The sequence below is a fragment of the Athene cunicularia genome, assembly GCF_003259725.1.
Source record: "Athene cunicularia isolate RWA chromosome Z unlocalized genomic scaffold, athCun1 chrZ_part2, whole genome shotgun sequence".
Classification (NCBI taxonomy): domain Eukaryota; kingdom Metazoa; phylum Chordata; class Aves; order Strigiformes; family Strigidae; genus Athene; species Athene cunicularia.
In genome coordinates this window covers 12,717,952-12,730,345 of record NW_020799143.1, presented here as the reverse complement: position 1 = coordinate 12,730,345, position 12,394 = coordinate 12,717,952, and positions in this window count along the sequence as shown.

The window sequence follows — 12,394 nt, the reverse complement described above, 5'->3', positions numbered from 1 at the left end:
CAGGCATCCTGGCTGCTGCCAGGTGTAAATCCAAATGCAGTTACCCCTAAACTAGGATCAAATGGTCCTTTGTTTACTAAACTGTAATTGAGGTTTGCAGGTCACCTATTCCAAATCCCAGACTTTGCTTAGTGATCACTGACATCCCTCAAACTATCCTAAGCACTACATCCCCTGCAAAGCTCAGAGCTAATCTTAGCTGACTGGATCATTTCTGTCCAGTCCTAAATATTATACAACCCACTTTCTAGCACTCTCCCCAAACTTGGACCTGTGGCGCTTCCACACCATATTGCAGTCTAGCTCAGCAGTCCCTACCATTGTCAGAAAGAATTACAGCCCTTTGGCCAGCGATAGAACATTCATACCCTAACCCCAACTGCAGTTCTAACTTCAGAGTTTGGGCATACCCATTTCTCAGCCTCTCCCTCACAGAGGAAGGTAGCTGCAATGTTCATACATTTAGGTGTGAATTTGAGCTATCATTATACTGTTTGTGGCACAAGAACTTATGTCTGTTGACCTAAAGTGCTAATGATGCTGTCATTACAGTTTGTGTAACAAGCACTCAGGTCTGTTGACCTGACATGATGTTCCTCCCTAGCACTGCACATACACTTTGTGGGTGTGTGGTACATTCTCAGCAGCTTGTCTCACTCTTTGACTAGAAACAGGTCTCTTACCCTTTTGCATGGCCTATATACATTCTTAAAACATGTGGCCATCTTAGTCTAGATACTTTCTGAATTTGCAGAAGCTGTATGTTGCTGCAGAAATTCAGACTCTCAAAGGGATGAGAAAGATGGTTATTGCAAAAAAAAGTTTGAAAATATGATCTGAACATAGGGAGTCACTTCCCTGAAATCTGCACAAAGCTTAAAACAATGATAGTATGAGGCTTGGAACAGGCTTAAGAAGTATTTTTGAATATTGCACTAATCAACATGTATTAACTGAAGGACTGTAAACACCGTTAGGGAATGTGATAAATGGACTCCGGTAAATCTTGCTGTGGCAGTTTACAGGATCATTGACCCTTGCTGTTTCCTTCACCTTTCTGCCCGAGGTTAGTCCCCCAAACTGCCTGAGCAGAAGTTGTCATATTGGCTGTACCAGCTCACTTTGTCATCTTTCGAAGGCCTGAATTCAACTCTTTCAGAGGTCAGCAGTTCTCATCAAACCACATGTTTTATCAAGGAAAGCAAGGCATAAACCTTAACAAAGAACAGCCAGCTACAGAAACTTCATAGGTGACTGTCACATGCATTTGTATAGTAGATTATTAGGGGTCTAGCCAAATTATTTAAGGTCATAAGGACTAATCCAGAGCATTTTTTTTGGTGTATGTTTGGATGAATCACAGTTGATGCTAAAAAGGAAAACAGTATTAAGTGACAGATAAACTCTTCTTAAGGACAAAAGCTGCAAACATAATATAGACTGGTGTGACAATGGAAAACTCCACTGAGTGCTTTTTTGGCAAGGTGCCATTCTATGAATGCTTAATGATATATTTAAAGTAAAGAAAACACCTGTTCTCACATTTAGCCCAATTTTTCTTTCACTATTTTAGCCTTTTCTTGTCTACAAAGCGAGTAGTCTTGGACCTGGAAAAGGCCTGTGCTGTTCCACATTGTTTTTCAACAATAGTCTCTTCATTTTCAACTAATGACATGCATTTAAATCACATTTAAATATTAACATTAGTGCCAGAGAGTTCAAGTTCAGCACACAAAGACCTGTCTGAATAAGTACAAAATTTCTAAGTGGGTATGAGCTGTTGTTATTTTGCTTCAAATAAATGAATTTTGCTGTGGGTAAACCTTATGGATAGAGATTATATCCTCTACTGGAAGTTAAATCAGCTTGTCAGCAAATCTGGGTGTCCTGATTTTACACGAATCACACAAATATATATTTAGCAATTGTATTCTTGCTTCCCACTGAACTAATTTTGTTTGAATGCTTTTTATAAAAGCTTTGCGGCCTAAAATGGCTTGGGAAATGTACAGCATTACAGAGCTCTTTTTAATGAAAAGATAGAGTGGGAAATCTAAAGAGAGAACTTAAACTCTGGAGTTTAAAATTCTAATGCCACCTTTGATGCTGGACTCATGAAGACAGAACAAAAAGTCTTACAAAGTTGACTAGTGCTTGATAGACAAAACTGTGGCAGGAGAATGCAGGGTGCCTGCACATAACCATGCACACTTCTTCAGCCCATGTTGCCCGAGCTACTGATCTTCAGATCCTGGCCACAATTGTCCTGTCTTTCTTGAAACCATGCTGAAAATGGTTCATAGAGGCAGACAGAACTTGAAAAATAAAGTACTGACATGCTGGTATAGTATCAAAACAGGGAAAAGGCAAAGGGTTTGGTTGACTGATGGTCTGAAGGAAAAGATAATCTGAAGACATGTGAAGTAAAAAAGAAGGATCTATGAATATAAGAAAAATAACATGTTTCTCTAAAGTAAGGACAGTGTCTGAATCCAGAACATAATCCAGTGGAACATCGGGAATCTCGCTCTCACTGAATGTCAGGCCACCTCTGTACTAGAATGAATTAAAAAATCTGACTTTGGACACTTGTTTTGGAAATGTAACTGTTTTCTAGATATGAGTTTGGACAGCAGGAAAACATGCACTGCAACCATTAGGATGATTCTTACTAATTTTTTTAATATGCTTCAGTGTGTTGCCAGCAGAATAAAACTTGTGTGATATATATACTCTATGCTCCTTCTGCTCTGTCAAGACAGTGGTAGGCTACTGTCTTTGCCTTTGACATGCTGACATGCTGTAATTTTGTATAGTCAGTGAAGAGCTTGCTGTTAAATTTGCCTCAGATGACAACTGTCTTGGAAGTTGTCACCGCTGTTCAGTTTTTACTTTGGGTTCTGTTTCAGATTATTTTTGTTTTTTTGCTCATACTACCAGCCCTGTAAACTCAGTCTGCTGCCTAAGCTGGGTGCTTACTGGGTCTGCATCACAACTAGAAAGGAAGACTCCATATCTTAGACTTTGTTAACACCTCTGTAAACTGGGAAAACAAGATAGGATGCTTGGTCTTCCCCTTAGGTCTCAACCTGCTCTGTAGGTCTAAGAGTAAAAAGCTGGGAAAGATCATTTCACCTACAAAAACGAGCAGGTGGGCTCTTATAAAAAAAAGGAAAGTGAAACCTTGGTCAAATGAGTCATTACTGCTTTCACATTTTCCTTTTTTTGAAACTTGTAATTCTGTTTTCAGTCTGTTAATTTCAGTCTGTGCAACAAAAAAGCAGAAGACTGCTGGAAACACTGATAGCTTTGAAGAAACAGTAGAGTTACTGTGAAGATAAATGTGCTTTACTGAACAAGTGGACTAAGTGCTATCTGGTGACTACAATCAACCCATGAACTAAGGTAAATAGTGGCACATTTTAAGTTCTACCACCCTATAGGAATTTCATGACTTTTTATGTATGAACATGGAAAAAAAAAAAAAGTTTTAATGTAAAGCCACAGGCCTTTGAAAGAGTTATTATAATGCTTCATAAATCAGGGACTCATGGTTACCATGAATAGTAGTGGTGTAAGATCCAGGATATTGGAATGAATTAGTGGCCAGGTATCTGCAAATATTATATTGTTTCTCTGTATTCAGTGGAAGTCAAAACAGTAAATTATCAGCAGAAAGCTCTACACTTTACAGAAACTGAAAAGCCAAAGGCCACTGCATGATTGACTGCTAGGAATATCCCCATAGCAGTTAGTTTCAATCTTCCAGTGGAATTAAAAATGAAGAATAATGGAAGTAACACTTAAGCAAAACATGCCAATCTGCTGTGTTATTACAATTTTTCTTTATTCTTACACAATTAGACCAGTCAAAAGGTCAGGCTACCAAATGCCAAGAACATCCCCATGGCTGATCTGTTACTCCTGGAAATGCATAACAAGGACTGCATGGGCAGTCATAAAATTTTAAAGAGCTACGGTAAATCTCTTTCCAAATACTGTCTTCATTTTTACAGTAAAGCAGTTAAGTGAAATAGAAAGAGGTTACTCATCTCCAGTGAGGAACCCATTTAGGCCATAATAGTACACTTAATTTTAATCCTTCTCTCCCAATACCTTTTGTCTTCCCAGTGGTATTTCTGAAAGAAAAAAACATAAGGGTTAAGAATTGATATTGTCAACCATTAACTAACTTTTGTTCACATCAGCTTTGTACATCGCAGGAGTAATTTAATTGTTTCCTTGTGGAAATGTTTATCTACAGTTTTCTGGCACAGCTGATTAACAATGACAGTTTGACATTGTTCAGAGGCCTCTTCCTAAAACTTAGCTCTGTCTCTTCTGCAGATGATCTAAACAATATTTATATGGTAAACAAAAAGGGTAGTTCCTATATGGCATGAAAGAGAGAAATGAAATCTAAGAGAAAATAATTATTTTATTAGAATGAATTTTTTTTTCCCCCTGAATTATAACCAACACAGATCTCACATGCAAACTAACAATGACATTCACAAGAATAGGCAAAGGATATTTGTCTACAGAAAAAGTGCTTTTAAACTCCATTCTCTTCTTGGTTAAATGTTCAAGAATAAATCTTTATGAATTACACTCTACAAAATTGCCATCTGCTTTTACTTTTTCCTTCCTATTAGAAAAATACAAATGCATAACATAAAGGTTTCTTCTTGACCTTTCATAGATGTCTCAGATTATTTTGGAGTTCCAGTTCCCTCCCCAGAATTAGTGATATTTATTTTTATAGGTACATGACAGAATTGAGACAAGGTGGCTCCCTTTTCCTTAACATTTACAGTCTGTGTCACTTGTCCTGCAGTCAGACCCATAGCAACTGACTCTTATACAGAAGTGTAATTCAAATTCTGTCAGCATGGCTGTGCACCAATCTAAAAAAACCCAACCATTTTTGTATCAAATTATAGGCCCTGGATGTAAATGAAAACCCAAGGTAAAGTAGTTCATCAGCTAGAATTTAATACTGGAAAGGACTGCCTGAGTGATCAGTTTCCTTATAGCTACACACCACATATAGTAGTTATTGAATGCAGAACCATCTATAACTACCTGCTCTGAAATCATCATTTCTAGCTTTCAGTGTTCAACCCACAGGTGATGTTGGCAGTTGGCACAGACATTGTGCTAGCTGCATGCAGCAGCAGGTCTGGGTAGGCAAAAACACTCACCTGGCCTCACAATGCAGACCCCGTACAAGGCAGCCCATCTGACTCCCACTGTGAGATGTGGACAGCAGAGAAAGGAGTGGATGAGAGAAAGATAAAATACTCTAAACATAATGTCACATGGTTGAACAAGGAAAATTCATGAGCATATATACAACACAGAAATCAGTCCCTCCTGTATCGAAGAATGCATCTTATGAAGTACACTAAGCATAGGAAAAACATAGGCAGGAAGTGGCGTGAGTGCTGATGTTGTGTATGAATCTAACACATTAACTTTAGAGTTCATAACACCAAAATGGCCACTCAGTGGGTTGCAGGAGATGGAATGGCCTATAAGAGTTCAGAGAAGAGGAACTGTATGGGCTTTAAATACATCACGCCCTGTGAATACATCTACCATCCAACAGCAGGGAGAGGCTAGCAGAGGGCAGACCCATACCAACCTCCCTTTCACAGCATTGCTTCTCTCTAGAAAGGAGACAGCAATGTGCAGACCTGGTGAAGGGATGTGACAGAGATATAGCAAGAGTCTTTGGAAAGGAAACTGTTTACTACCTGTGGAAACATCATAGTGACCCCCATTTTGAAGCAGGCATGCAATTCCCTTAGCTTAGTAAAAACTAGACTTCAGCTCATGAATCACAACAGGAATTTTACCAACTGAAGATTATGAACATAAGAGCCCTGTAACTCCAAATAATTATCCAGTTGAGCCTTAGCTCCTTCTGTTGGATGGCTAGCTACTCCCCAGGAGACAAGGAGTATAGAGTATCTTTCTTTGCAGTCCAAGTCAAAAATCCACAGCCTCTACCTGCTCTTTTATCTAATTAGAGCAGAGGAAGATGTTAGCAAGGCTAGCCTTGGTAACATCTTCTTCCATCCCTTGGAGTAGCTTCCCAGTCAATAAATTCTGTCACCCACTCTGTTCCTGTGCTGCTTGAAAAATGTCATCTCCATTCTTTACCTTCTTTCAGGTTCCCATCCTATTAAAAGCAAGAGAAAGCTATGAAACATCAGGAAAACTCTTTATAGCTTTTCCAGTGACTTTTACTTTCCAAAGGATAGAAAAGACCAGGTCCCCAGAAGCCTGCTTCTGAATTCAAGGTGTCACCCAATTCTAGAGAAGACAGATACTTTTCTGTGCTAGAGAAACATGGGGGTGCTCATCAAGGAGATTTGAACTCTAACAGAGAAGGAAGTCCATGAAACATCATGGGAGACTTTATAAAACGTTTGAATTCTGTCTGTAGGCACCAAGTTTTGAAATTTTTTCAAAATCCTTTATTCAATTCACATCCATTAATGAAAGAATTGTTCCACACACATCAGTGGTGCATTTTATAAAAAAATCCAATCCACAGAAAAGATAAGGGAAGGAGGAAATACAGATATTATTGAAGTGTTATTATTTATGGAAAGTGAATATATATTATGATAATAAAGTACCAGGAAACACTTCAGTTTTGAATTTTTATGACACACATTTATTTTATGGATATTTCTGTGTTATGGCAGATGTGGGATTCCATGCTGAACTAATGGCACAATGGTAAGTTCCCAGGACATGACAGTTATTTGCTAAGGTAACATACGAGCAGCGGAACAAATTCACCACAGATATAAACAGACATTCAGAGTTGTAAAAGTCAGTTTTCTAGAGCTGTGCCTTACTATATCAGGACTTAATTTTTACACAACCAAGTGATTATAACTCCTCCTGGAATAAATACATAGAAATTTTGCATAAGCTAAACCTGATTTTGAAGCTTTGCTCTCTTATCTCCTCACAAATAACTGCAGTACAGTAATACTGTTTTAGTGCAAAATATATTTTATTTTAACCTATTTGTTTATATCTTTACTCTTAAAGCAATTTAAAATCAGTTCAATACTGGCATTATATTCATGCAGCATTTGTGTGCCCTCTGTCCTCCTGGAAGGTAAACATCTAGACACATCTTGAAAGACAGTGTCTTTCCATTGTCTGAGTCTCTGTATGCCCCTGCAATATAAACATTTAATAATAAATTAGAAGTTACAGAGCTGTCATTACATCCATTGCCTATTTCCAGCAGCTAGCATGGGATCTGTAGCTATTAATATGTACCCAGGACAGTCCTGCCTGTGGCTTTGTGAAGACTATTTTTCACAATCACTGAACTAAGTATTACAGTATAAGGCAATTTGCTCTCTCAGTGGTAATGGAGTATATTAGTTAGCTCATGATTAGCTAGCATGACCTTTGCTGTACAGTTCTAATAGTTTAAGAGAATGTTGTAAACTAACTTGAGTTATTTTAAGATTTAAGACAAGTCTTAAGTTTTACTTCATTATATATACTATAAATATACATGCTTTATATTTAAAAAGCAATTAATTGTGTAATATAAACAAGGTTTCTATAGATAGGGGATTAACTTGAAAATAGAGAAGGATGGGAAACGAATTTAGCAGATATTATGATATAATATGGATGCAATGCCACTGGATTTATGATTAGTATGTGAAAATTAAACCATGAGTCACCTACACAGTGGTCCTCAGTAAATTAAATTATCAGCATTGTTTTGCTTCATTGTGTATTTTATTTATATCAAATAAAATCTTACATTCTGGTGCCTTTTGACTAGATTTTTTTTCTAGATTCTGGGACAGCTCAGTTTAATATAATAAAAACTACTTGATTACTCTGACAGCTTCAAGTCAAAATGACAGTTCTTACTTTTATATCAGGGTAGATTTGAATCATGTTAACATTTGTTATGGTTAACTACAGAAGGAATAAGTGCTATAAACTCTGAGGTCATGCAGCTGCACAAACCATTATACCAGTGTAAGCTTTTACTTGGAAGGTTGTGCACTTTTGTCTTTAATCCTGTATTTTATCCGGTGGCTGTTTAATTTGAACCACAGAAATAGACATGAATGGAGGAGGAGAGGGAACTAAGGACTCCCTCTTACAAAGCAAATATCCAGCTTGTGAGCAGGCATGCAGCTTGGGAGCTTTCAAGTAAGGCTGCAAGGGGCCTTTGGGATTTAAGCAGCACCTTGGCAAGATTCTTCAGGTTCACTGTTTTGATTTTGCATACTGGAGCTCTACCTGACTTCCCTTTTCAGTTTGTTGACTCTGCACAATACTGTGCAAAGGTCCTCAAGCTAGTGACACATGCCATGATGTCTTTATCTTTCTAAACAATCTCAAGGATATGGCAAGCTCAGCATCTCTAAACCTGTGCAGTGTATTGTGCTGCAAGCACATAGCCCAAAATCTTTACTGAATTTTGCTTGCATTAGCTGAACAGCAAAAAGTCAAGGACTTACCAAGATTCCTTTTCTCAAAGATTTAACATCCCCACAGATAATATATATGAAAAAAATAGTCCCCTTCTTTCCCACTGAGCGTTTTTCACAAGTTGCTATTGATCATGGCTGCAAACCTGAACATATTCAACTGCCTACTTGCCTGTGATCTAGAAATATTGTCTGTGATGTCATTTCCTAGTGCCAAATTTTAAAATCAACCCATCAATGCCACATAGTGAGCTAATTCACCTTTTCCCTTGAAAATTCTGATTCCAGCAGGATCCAACAGCACAAACTGGCAGCAACAAACCACTGCTCAGAGAAGATGAGTCTGTTTCCCCAACACCTCCTCACTCACATCATCCCCACAAGCAGTAGCTTCTCTGTGAGCTCTGACAAGTGAAACATGTCTGTTACGTGTCTATGAAAAATATGAAATTCGCAAGGGGATCATTTTTGCATGTATTCAGATCATAAAAAAGAGGCAGAGGGTGTAATGGAGATCCAGTGAGTGCTCCGTCAACCTCCCCAAAGACAGTCCTTCAAGCGCTTATGAAAGGATTTTCACAAACAGTTGATCCAAAATGCCACTTTGAGTTCAAAAAGGCAACAGCTTTATATTGGTTAAAAATACACATATATTTCCCTCATTAAGGCTAGCACAGTGGTTTTTATATGTCTCCCATCACCTCGGTATCTCAACATCTCTAAAATGTTTTGAAACAGAAATTCTATCTCCACTACATCTATTCTATTCCCTTCCAAAACATGGAGTAAGTAGCTCGACTAGTGAGAATAAAGAGCTTGACTAGTTCACAGCTCAGTTCCTAAGTGTGGAAAATGTGGTGAACATGCTGAAGAAAGCCAAGACAAAGAATTAAGCTTGTTTATTAAAATTAATTCTGAGTGCAATCACCTTGATTTTGAAATTAAATTACCTTTTATGATATTCTCAGTCCAGTTCTGAGTTCGTGGTTCCCAGGTTCAGTAACTGAAGGGCAGTTAAGAACGGGGGAGATGACTCTGTAACACTTTCATGTTATTATTTTACATTCAGTTTCAATCTGTGCTTTCTCAAACAGGTGTGTATGTCACCTAAATACTGAGATAGTACTTACTGACCTAAAACAGACAGAGAGTTTTACATAAATCTTTCTTGTAGGCTCTCTTGTTTATGTCCTCACCATCCCTGCATAAGGTTTCTTTTGGATTTTGAATCAAATTATTTAGGGAGCTGAACATCATGCAACTGCAGATGTGAGCTCTGTCATATTTATTTTTGGTGTTGTCTGGAAAAATTGGACAGGCTGCAGCAAAAGATTTCAGTGTATTCCTGTGGCTTCTTTTGGATGTGACAGATGCAGCTGATGACATGCAGGGGCACAGCTGGCAGGAGTTTGAAGGCTGCCAACAGATCTGAAGGACCAGCAGCCGCATCTGACACCCTCTGTGCCCAGGTGGCCCCAGAGGCTGACAGCTGGCAGCTGGCTTCGAAAACAGGACTTTGCTAGCTTTCTTCCTCTGCTTGATTAGAAAAAGGAAGGTACATACTGAATGCTCAAGATGTCTCTAGGCAATGACTGAAACTCATTCTGGCACTGAGCAACCCATATACTTCAGGAGGGCAATTATATTTCTTTCTGACACACATGGATCTGGGGAAGTTACAGCACCACAGGCCATTCCCTGCAGCTGTTCTCCTCCAGTTATGTGTCAGAAACTTTTCAGCCTGTTTTTCATAGCACAAAATATTCTCTAGACCCTCATTTGCTTATATTTAGTCCTACCCTGCAGCATTTCCTGTGTTCCTGAACCCTTTCAGTTTGCTAGTGGCAAGCGACTTCATATAATTAACAGTCACAGGCCTGGAGAAAAATATTAAATTATGCATATGTTTACTTACATTCTTTGTTTACATTACATTTGGAGACCAGAGAGTAAACAGGAGTTTTTAATGATGACTCATTCCATTCAAATTCCCTTTGGTGTCCTATCTGGGACGGTTCACAATGAAACCCACACTCTCAGGGGCAACAAATACTTTTCTTGTGTCGATTGAGAAAGTTTTCCTAAAAGCAAGACTTTTCAGTCTCTTTACTCCATATTTGAATGTCTGTATTAGGATTTTACCAGGCCAAATTGGTATCAAAGCATGAGGCCAAATTACAACCATAGGTGATCATGTGGAGGGGTATTTTTCTGCACTGGATGATAAGAATCACTGCAGCTGAAATAAAAGACTGGAAAAAAGACATAATCCTCTCAGGAAATTACAGGTTAAATTAGATCACAACACTCCTGATGCGAGAGTGAAGCCACAGAAGAACATTCACAGTTAGCAATTATATCAATGACTAATTCTTACAAGTGATGAGCTGGTAGCAATAGTCACTGAAGACACATAAAATTCTGATCCTAAGATCAGGTGTCCATTTTTATCTTTATTTTTGAAGGTAACTTCATGTGAGAGATATCTTCGGAAACCCAAAAGTGGAATGTTATATGTGCCTAGCTAAGATAAAACACAGCATCTGAAGTTAATTTTTACCTTCTTCAGTGTCTTTTAATATTCTTTTTTAGTATTTTCAAATGTGCAGCCAATGAAAGATTACCAGGCAAGGTATAATTTTTTTTCTACCTCTCCTGGAGCTTCAGGGATGTCTCCACATCTGATTTGCTTCACAGGCTTTCACATATAGTATACTTAACATGTTGATTTTGAAAATTTCAGAAACCCCTTGCAGATGAGTCTTCCTTTATATTAATCAAAATAATGGCAAAATAGGACAGTGGCTGTTAGGTGCAGAAGCAACTAAAGCAGAAGGGACTTCCCTGGAAGAGGATAAAGTTAGGCAGCAGCAGGGTCACCCTATCACTCTGTGGGAAAAAGCTCCAGTTTTAGCATCAAGCAGTGTACCAGGTGATACTTCTGTTAGCTTTTTCCCAAACAATGTGTGGTACTCGGAAAAAAAACCCAGCAAGCCAAGAATTTGCTGGTAAAAGCACCTATGAAAGCCATCAAAATAAATTTAAAAAATGAAGTGTGACAGCATCCCAAGCTTTTAAATTTAGTTTCACACATACACACATTTATACCACCAGCACAACACCTCTTTACTCACCCTCAGTTTTGTTTCGTTTTATAACATATATGAATGTTTATAACATGTATTACTTACATACCACTGTTACCAGAGTGAAGAAGTGTGGGAGATCCTTCCTGCCATCACACCATCATGCTGCCTCTCTGCTAAACCGTTTTCCCTTATTCTGTGTGTCTTGTTTCTTTAGATGATAACTCTCTGGAATACAGGATGCCTCTTCCTCTGTGTTGGAACAGCATTTAGCTCGAGGTTTTAAGCACTATTGTCACAAACATAATTAACAGTGCGTGGCAAGCCGTATGTTCAAATGAGTTTCAAAAGAACCAATATTAAGTTTCAAAATATGCACAAAATTGTGTACACCCTCAATCAAATGCATCTCCAACTAACATTTAACAGCTTAATTTGCTGTGACGTGAAGCGCCATACTCACGTGTTGTGTTGCTGTTTGTGGATCTAAAGAAGAGGTAATTTTTAACATTGGCTCATACTGTTCTTGAACAAGGCAGCCTCATAGTGTAATCAAAAAAGAGAATCTATGCACAAGCATTAATCTGCTTAGACTCCACAGGATGGAGAAAATACTTGTTACCAGATAATGCTAGTTACTAGATAATCAGCATAGTAATTAGTGTATTAACTATGTTAGTTAATGGCAGTACGAGTCATTCCAGAATGCATCCTTCATATCTTTTATTTCTATGTGGTCAGCATATTGTGATCAATTTAAAGGTGACTTGTAATTATAGTTTGAATTGTAAGCAGTCTAGACTCAACTTGTTA